Here is a 7,074-nt window from a genome sequence, read left to right on the forward strand (position 1 = left end):
GTTTAAACAATACACAATATAGTTTAAGAGTCAAAAGTGTACAAAAATAATAGTTTAACAACCAATTAGGCAATTTAATCTTGATGTTACTTGTGTTGGGATCTAAGCGCAGAATACAAGACTATTGAGAAATCAAGAATACAATAATTTAACGAAAAACAAGCACAAGCATGAATACCTCTACTTATTTATAAGTTACATTACTTGACTAATACTTAAGTAATAATAGGAAATAATTACTAATTCTTAATCTTATATAAAATAAAAAAATAACTCCTAATTTCTAAATTCATATAAATAAGAAAATAATTAAAATAATTAAAAAGCTAGTTACTTACACGCAAAATAAGAAACTTGGATAAAACCAATTTCCTAACAACTTGTCACTCGCTTTACATATTCAAATGCTCGCAGGTCACTTCTTGTCTGCGTCTTTCTTCTTCTTTGTCGCTTCACTATCTTTCAAGGACAAAATGATCCGACGTTGGAAAAACACTTTCGAATCTTACGTAACTTTTTGTCTTGCGTAGATGAATCACTTTTCTGTATATTAAATTTGCATTCCGATTTCTTCATATGCTAAGGTAACTTGTGGGTTTTGATTTTATACTTTCACAAACTATGAATTATTATAATTTGATACGTTGTAAAAGTACAAGTAACGTAAAACCTAAAGATTTATAAATCAAATAGATAGCCTGAAGGGAACAGATTCAACTTATTCTTTTTTTTTTTTTGTTGACGCATGGGTGTTCGAATCAATTCTTACGAGACTCGACTAATCCCCTATGGCCCGAACCCGGCGCCCCAACCCGACCAAGGCACGATAAGTGCACAGGCATCCCATAACGCAGTTTCAACTTATTCATGTAAGTTAAATTTAGGGTGACAATACTTACACACCCCATGAATATCTACTAGACCAAATGACAAGCATTAATAGTAGGAAAATAGAGGTGTACAAGAAACCAAACATTATCGTTAAATTTGTTCACAATTATATTGTAAGTTCCATGAAAGACATGATTAGTTTGTATTATTTTGTACAAAAAAATATATAATTAAAAATTAAAAATCCATTTTCCTATATAATGATTAGTAAGTCTCCTGCTTTTTCTCTCACACTTGCTCCCAAAACTATTCAAAAACATGAGTGCATAGTTGATAGAACGGTTATTTGGCGTATTTTGGACTGTTATTCTGTCCTAATTTTGACTATTCACGGTGCTAAGAACTGGAGTTTCACTCATATTCGACATTTGTGTGAATTGTAGGTGGTCGGCATAAAAAATGATCTTGCGAGGCAAAATTCCAGAAGACCTTGCATTTCAGAGCGTGGCCACGCCTTGGAAGGTGGACGAAACCGAAAGCCGGACTGCGGTCCACGTGAACCGCGAGGAGCATGGGATTAAAACTCCAAAAGCTAGCTTTTGTGCAATCAATTGGGCCAGACGTTTGCTTTCTTCTTGACTTCTCTTGGGCGGCGCTACATATAAAAAGAAAAAGGAGATTCAGAATCAGGGGATCAATACCTGAGCTTTAGTCTTCTTTTCCGAGATTTGTCAGACGCTTTTATTTTTCTTTTGTTTCTTCGGCGGCTCTGGGTCAGACATTGGAGACTTTCTCCTCTGCTGTAGCTTTTGCTTTCGAATTCTGTACAATTTTTCCTATTCGACTTTTGCTTCTACTTTCGCTCCAGGGGTACGAACGCGAAACCCAACAAAGGGAAGCGAAGGTTTTTCAGCCGTTCCTTTGTTAATTCATCTTTTCCAATTCTTCGGCAATTAATTGAATGAATTCAATTAAATCACGCGGGATTGACACGATGAGGAGTGGCTAATTTCCTCCTCTACCCAAAGGTTGACGCGAGGGCGCGGTCCATAATATCTGTGAGATCTAACCGAATCTTCATTATTTCCTCCAATTAATTGCTATTCGTGCGTTTCCTGAATTAATTGTTCATGGGTATTTTATTAATTGAATATCAACGGCCGGGTATTTGATTTAATTTAATAGCCTACTGCCACGTTAATTAAATAGAATCCGTAATTGTTCATTTAGTTGACACCCCGTGGCAACCACCATAATTGGCTTTATGATGGGGAAACGCAAGATCTAATTTAAATAAACCCTCTTAGCGTGTTTATTGGTTAGGGTTGGGTTCTTCTAGCTTTAATGCAATTGGGTAATTAAATTCCTACGGTCATACCTAGGGTTGTTATCTGGTTAGAGAATCAGTCAATGGTCGTACCTTGACTGTCGAAAAAGTAAGGAAGAGCTGGTTGTCAGAGCTTATTGATGGCTATAACCAACCTAGTGATAAATGGGTGAAATATCTTTGCATCGATGAACATTTAATTGGACCGTGCCTGAGCAGTTGATCCTTTGGGTAGAACTTTTATTAATTGTTATTTTTAGTGAATTGTGCTTTGTGAGTTAGTTTTGAATTTTGTTTGTTTTATTTTATTTTATTTTTGTTTGCCTCCCAGTGAAAATCCCCCAATTTCGTTCTACTAATTTGGAAAGAAATAATTTCCTACCTGCTCCCTGTGGAATCGACCCTACTCACCGCTATATACAAAATTTGTAATTTTCTTGAGTAGGTATTTATTATTGCACAGGTTCGGCACCTGTCAATTTTTGGCGCCGTTGCCGGGGAGTTGGCGTTTGGATTATTTGTTTCTTTTTAAATTCAGTTTTTATTTTATTTTATTCTTCTTGGTATTTTTGCTAGTTTATGCCCCGTTCTTCTCGCACAGGTGAATTGGTATACGATCCTGAGGTAGAGAAGGCAGCGCGTAGGCAGAGGCAAGAGACCAAGAGGCAAAAAGAAGGGCACTTATTTGCTGCAAACGAGTCAGCGGAAGACGAAGTAAGCATGGCCAACAACCAAACATTGAGGGAGCTGGCTGCCCCGGAGCTGACTCACCAGCCCTTATGCATCACATTCCCCGCTTTGGCTGAGAATACCGCTTTCGAACTGAAGTCGGGATTAATTCAACTCTTACCCTCTTTCCATGGTCTCTCTGGCGAAGAACCCCACAAGCACGTAAAGGAGTTCGAGGTGGTCTGCTTTAGTATGAAACCTCCTGGGGTCACTGAAGAGCAAATTAGACTGAGAGCCTTCCCGTTCTCTCTAAAAGATGCAGCTAAAGATTGGCTGTACTACCTACCAGCAGGTAGTATTACCACATGGGCGCAGCTGAAAAAGAAATTCTTGGAAAAATTCTTCCCTGCATCCCGGGCTGCGAGTTTGAGGAAGGAGATCTGCGGCATTAAACAATACCCCGGTGAGTCCTTGTACGACTACTGGGAAAGGTTTAACAAGTTGTGCACTAGATGCCCGCAGCATCAAATTAGTGAGCAACTGTTAATCCAATACTTCTACGAAGGGCTCCAATCAACCGATAGGAGTATCATCGACGCTGCAAGTGGGGGAGCACTGGCAAACAAGACACCAAGGGAAGCGTGGGAGCTCATCGAAGCCATGGCAGAGAACTCCCAGCAATTTGGCTTCCGTGAGAGCAACCCTCCCCGTAGAGTCAACGAGGTAGAGATTTCATCCTTACAGCAGCAAATGTCAGAATTGACGTCAGTTGTTAGGCAATTAGCTATGAGAGACGCGCCGCGAGCGAAGGTGTGTGGAATATGCACTAGCATGGACCACCCCACTGACTCATGCCCTATGTTGCAAGAGGATGGAGCTGAACAAGTGAACATGGCTGGAGGCGTGCCCGCGCCTCAAAGACCGTACGACCCATACTCCAACACGTACAACCCTGGTTGGAGAGATCACCCCAATTTCAGTTATGGTAGTAGGCCACAAAATGCATTCTCTAATCGGCCTCCAGGTTTTCAGCAACCTTGGCAACATAAGTCTCAACCCTCGTCCTCAAGCTCAGGGAGTTCTTTGGAAGAAATTGTCAAGAGTTTGGCCACGACTACCACTCAACTCGTCACGACCACCACTCAGCTCCAGCAAGAGACCAGGTCATTGACCACAAATATGGCTCAACTCCAGCAAGAAACTAGAGTCTTAACCATGAGCACCACTCAGTTCCAGCAGGACACAAAAGCAGGCATGAAGGATATGGAGGCTCGAATAAGCCAAATGGCAACTGCCATCAATCGCTTGGAGTCCCACGCTTATGGAAAGTTACCCTCACAACCTGAAGTAAATCCCAGGAATGTAAGTGCCATGACGCTGAGGAGTGGTAAGGAACTGGAAGGGCCTAAAGTGGAAAGTTCAAAAAGCAAAAGTGAAGAGGAGATAGAGAAGGAAATTGAAGAGGAAAGGCGTATTCTCAAGGATCCTAAGGTAACCTTCACTTCTCCGCCCACTGTTAAATCTAACTTACCTCCTTTTCCTTGCAGGTTGGAAAAGACAAAGAGGGCAGAGAAGGAAAAAGAAATCCTGGATGTGTTCCGCAAAATTCAAGTAAGCATCCCCCTATTGGACGCGATCAAGCAGGTACCCAAGTACGCAAAGTTCTTGAAAGACTTGTGCGTTAACAAAAGAAAGCTAAGGGGTGATGAAAGAGTGATGGTGGGAGAGAATGTATCAGCTGTACTTCAGAGGAAACTCCCACCCAAATGCGGAGATCCAGGTATGTTTGCTATCCCCTGTAAGATTGGTCATTCTAGCATAAAAAATGCCATGATAGATTTAGGAGCTTCTATTAATGTGATGCCTAAATCAATCTATGATTCCCTAAATTTAGGACCTTTAAAAGAAACGGGGATAATAATTCAATTGGCTGATCGTACATGTGCTTATCCGGATGGGATAGTTGAGGATGTTTTAGTGCAAGTAGATGGATTAATTTTTCCTGCTGATTTTTATGTGCTTTACATGGATGATAGAAGTGCCCCAAATCCATCACCCATTATATTAAGAAGACCATTTTTGAGTACTGCCCAGACTAAAATTGACGTTAGTAAGGGTACTCTCACGATGGAATTTGATGGAGAAATAGTCCACTTTAATATTTTTGATACAATGAAACATCCTGTTAACTCTCATTCTGTGTTTGCTATGTATACCACTAATCCCTCTGTGCAAGAATTTTCTAAGTTTGCTTATAGGGGTAAATCCAAGGTTGCTGCGAACAAGTCCTATAGGGTGAAAGCAATTCATGAGGTAAAAATGGAGAGAAAATTTAGGAAAAAAGTTGCACTCAATGGCCATGTGGATCCTGGAGGAGGGCCACCAATTACAAGGAAAATTCAATTACATCCAGACTGAAGAGTGGTGCTGTGTCTAGCCAAAGACGAAAAAGAAAGGCGCTACTTGGGAGGCAACCCAAGGATTACAATATTAGTTGTGATCATTTTACCTTACTTTATGATTTTTCAGTTTTATCTTAATGTTTTGGTTGCTTTTGTGGTGTTGGACAGAAGAGTAGGGGTTACAAGGCGTGCTCACGCCTTGCAAAAAAAAAAAAAAAAAAATTCGTTTGGACGTTATTTGCATGTGGTGGGCAGAAGCGAATGTCCTCCAAGGCGTGCCCACGCTTTCCAACCCCTCCGATAGCGAAAAAAAAAAAAAAAAAAAAGTTTGACCAAGACCCTACTCCTTCCACTTTCCCTTCTTCTTTGACTAGTCTTGGACAATCCTTCCAAACTCCTTCTGCCTAAGCTCCAATAATTTTTCTCCCAGTCTTGACCACGCCGCCCGCCGTCCGCATTCAAACAGAGAATCAGGCGGCCTTCTTCACTCACATTGGATTCACCCCGCCTCACCCCCCCTCCGCCTTAGTATCTCATTTTCCCCCCCGGAGCCAGGGAAGTTTCTCTTCTTTCCTCCTATTACTTTATTTTGTCTCTTCTACATTGAGGACAATGTAGGTCTTAGGTGTGGGGGGAGTGGCTTCCATTAGTTCTGTTTTTTCATTAGTTCTTTTTGCTTTGATTACTCAAAAAAAAAAAAAAATATAACATGGGATGAATGGAAAAAAAAAAAGAAAAACATTGTAGTTAGTCGGTTTTTGGTTATTTCTATGCTTGTTAGTGTTGGGGCATGTTGCTGTGATGAATGACATAATCAAAGTGAGTGGGTATATGGTCGTATATACTGGCTGTGCATTTTGTTTCCCTTGGCAATGTCATTGAATGTTGAGTATGCTGGAATTCACCCATTTTTGTAACTTTTGGGGAGCTTTTGAGCCTTACTTGAGCATATTATTCTTGTTTGCTCTATTTTGTTTGATTGAGTGGGTATCGCACATGGTTTGAACATTCTAGAACTTGCTATTTTGTACATGTCAAGACCGCATTTTGATGAATTGGATGCATTTGAAATGATAAGGGCATTTAGAATTTAACTCTCTTTAGCTATCTAAAACCAAGCCCTCATCTTATTTCCCAATAGTGAACCAATTTGAACTTTTATCCTTCGCTTTTGGTTGTTATCCGTGTTTGTTAACCCGAAACCTCTTTAAACTTTCTTGTTTACCCCTGTGTTGTCAAGAGATGTCTGAAATCCATCATTTGCGCAAAGCAAACGAATTTGGGGTTGAAAGTGCTGTTAGATTAGGAGCTATATGATGCTATCTTTGTGTAAAGGAGGGGAAATTGGAAAAAAGGCCACTGACCAGAGGACTTTGGCTTACAGGGCGTGCCCGCACCTTACAGGACTTTCTCTTTAAAAAAAAAAAAAAAAAAAAATCCTGAAGAGACCTCGTGACCAGAGGACTATGGGCTACAAGGCGTGCCCACGCCTTGCGAGCAGTTTCAAAAAAAAAAAAAAAAATATATATATATATATATATATATCTTGGGGCACTTGTACAGGGTGTACATCAAATGGAAACTGCATTGTTAGTGAAACTCCTCCAGTAGAGCACTGTGGTTATTGGTGAGTTTCGGACGTTCTCTTGACACTTTACCCCCTATCCATACCTTCTTAACCCGCCTTTCACCTGAGCCCCATTACAACCCTATTAAAGTCCCTTTGATTTATGTGTTTAGTTCACTTTTAAGTGGTGGAGATGTGATAAACGTGCAAGCCTATGGTAATGGCATTCCGTGATGTTGAATTGAGCGTTTCTAGTATTCATATATATTCTTTGAATT

This window comes from Coffea arabica, chromosome 8e, assembly GCF_036785885.1.
Source record: "Coffea arabica cultivar ET-39 chromosome 8e, Coffea Arabica ET-39 HiFi, whole genome shotgun sequence".
Taxonomy (NCBI): domain Eukaryota; kingdom Viridiplantae; phylum Streptophyta; class Magnoliopsida; order Gentianales; family Rubiaceae; genus Coffea; species Coffea arabica.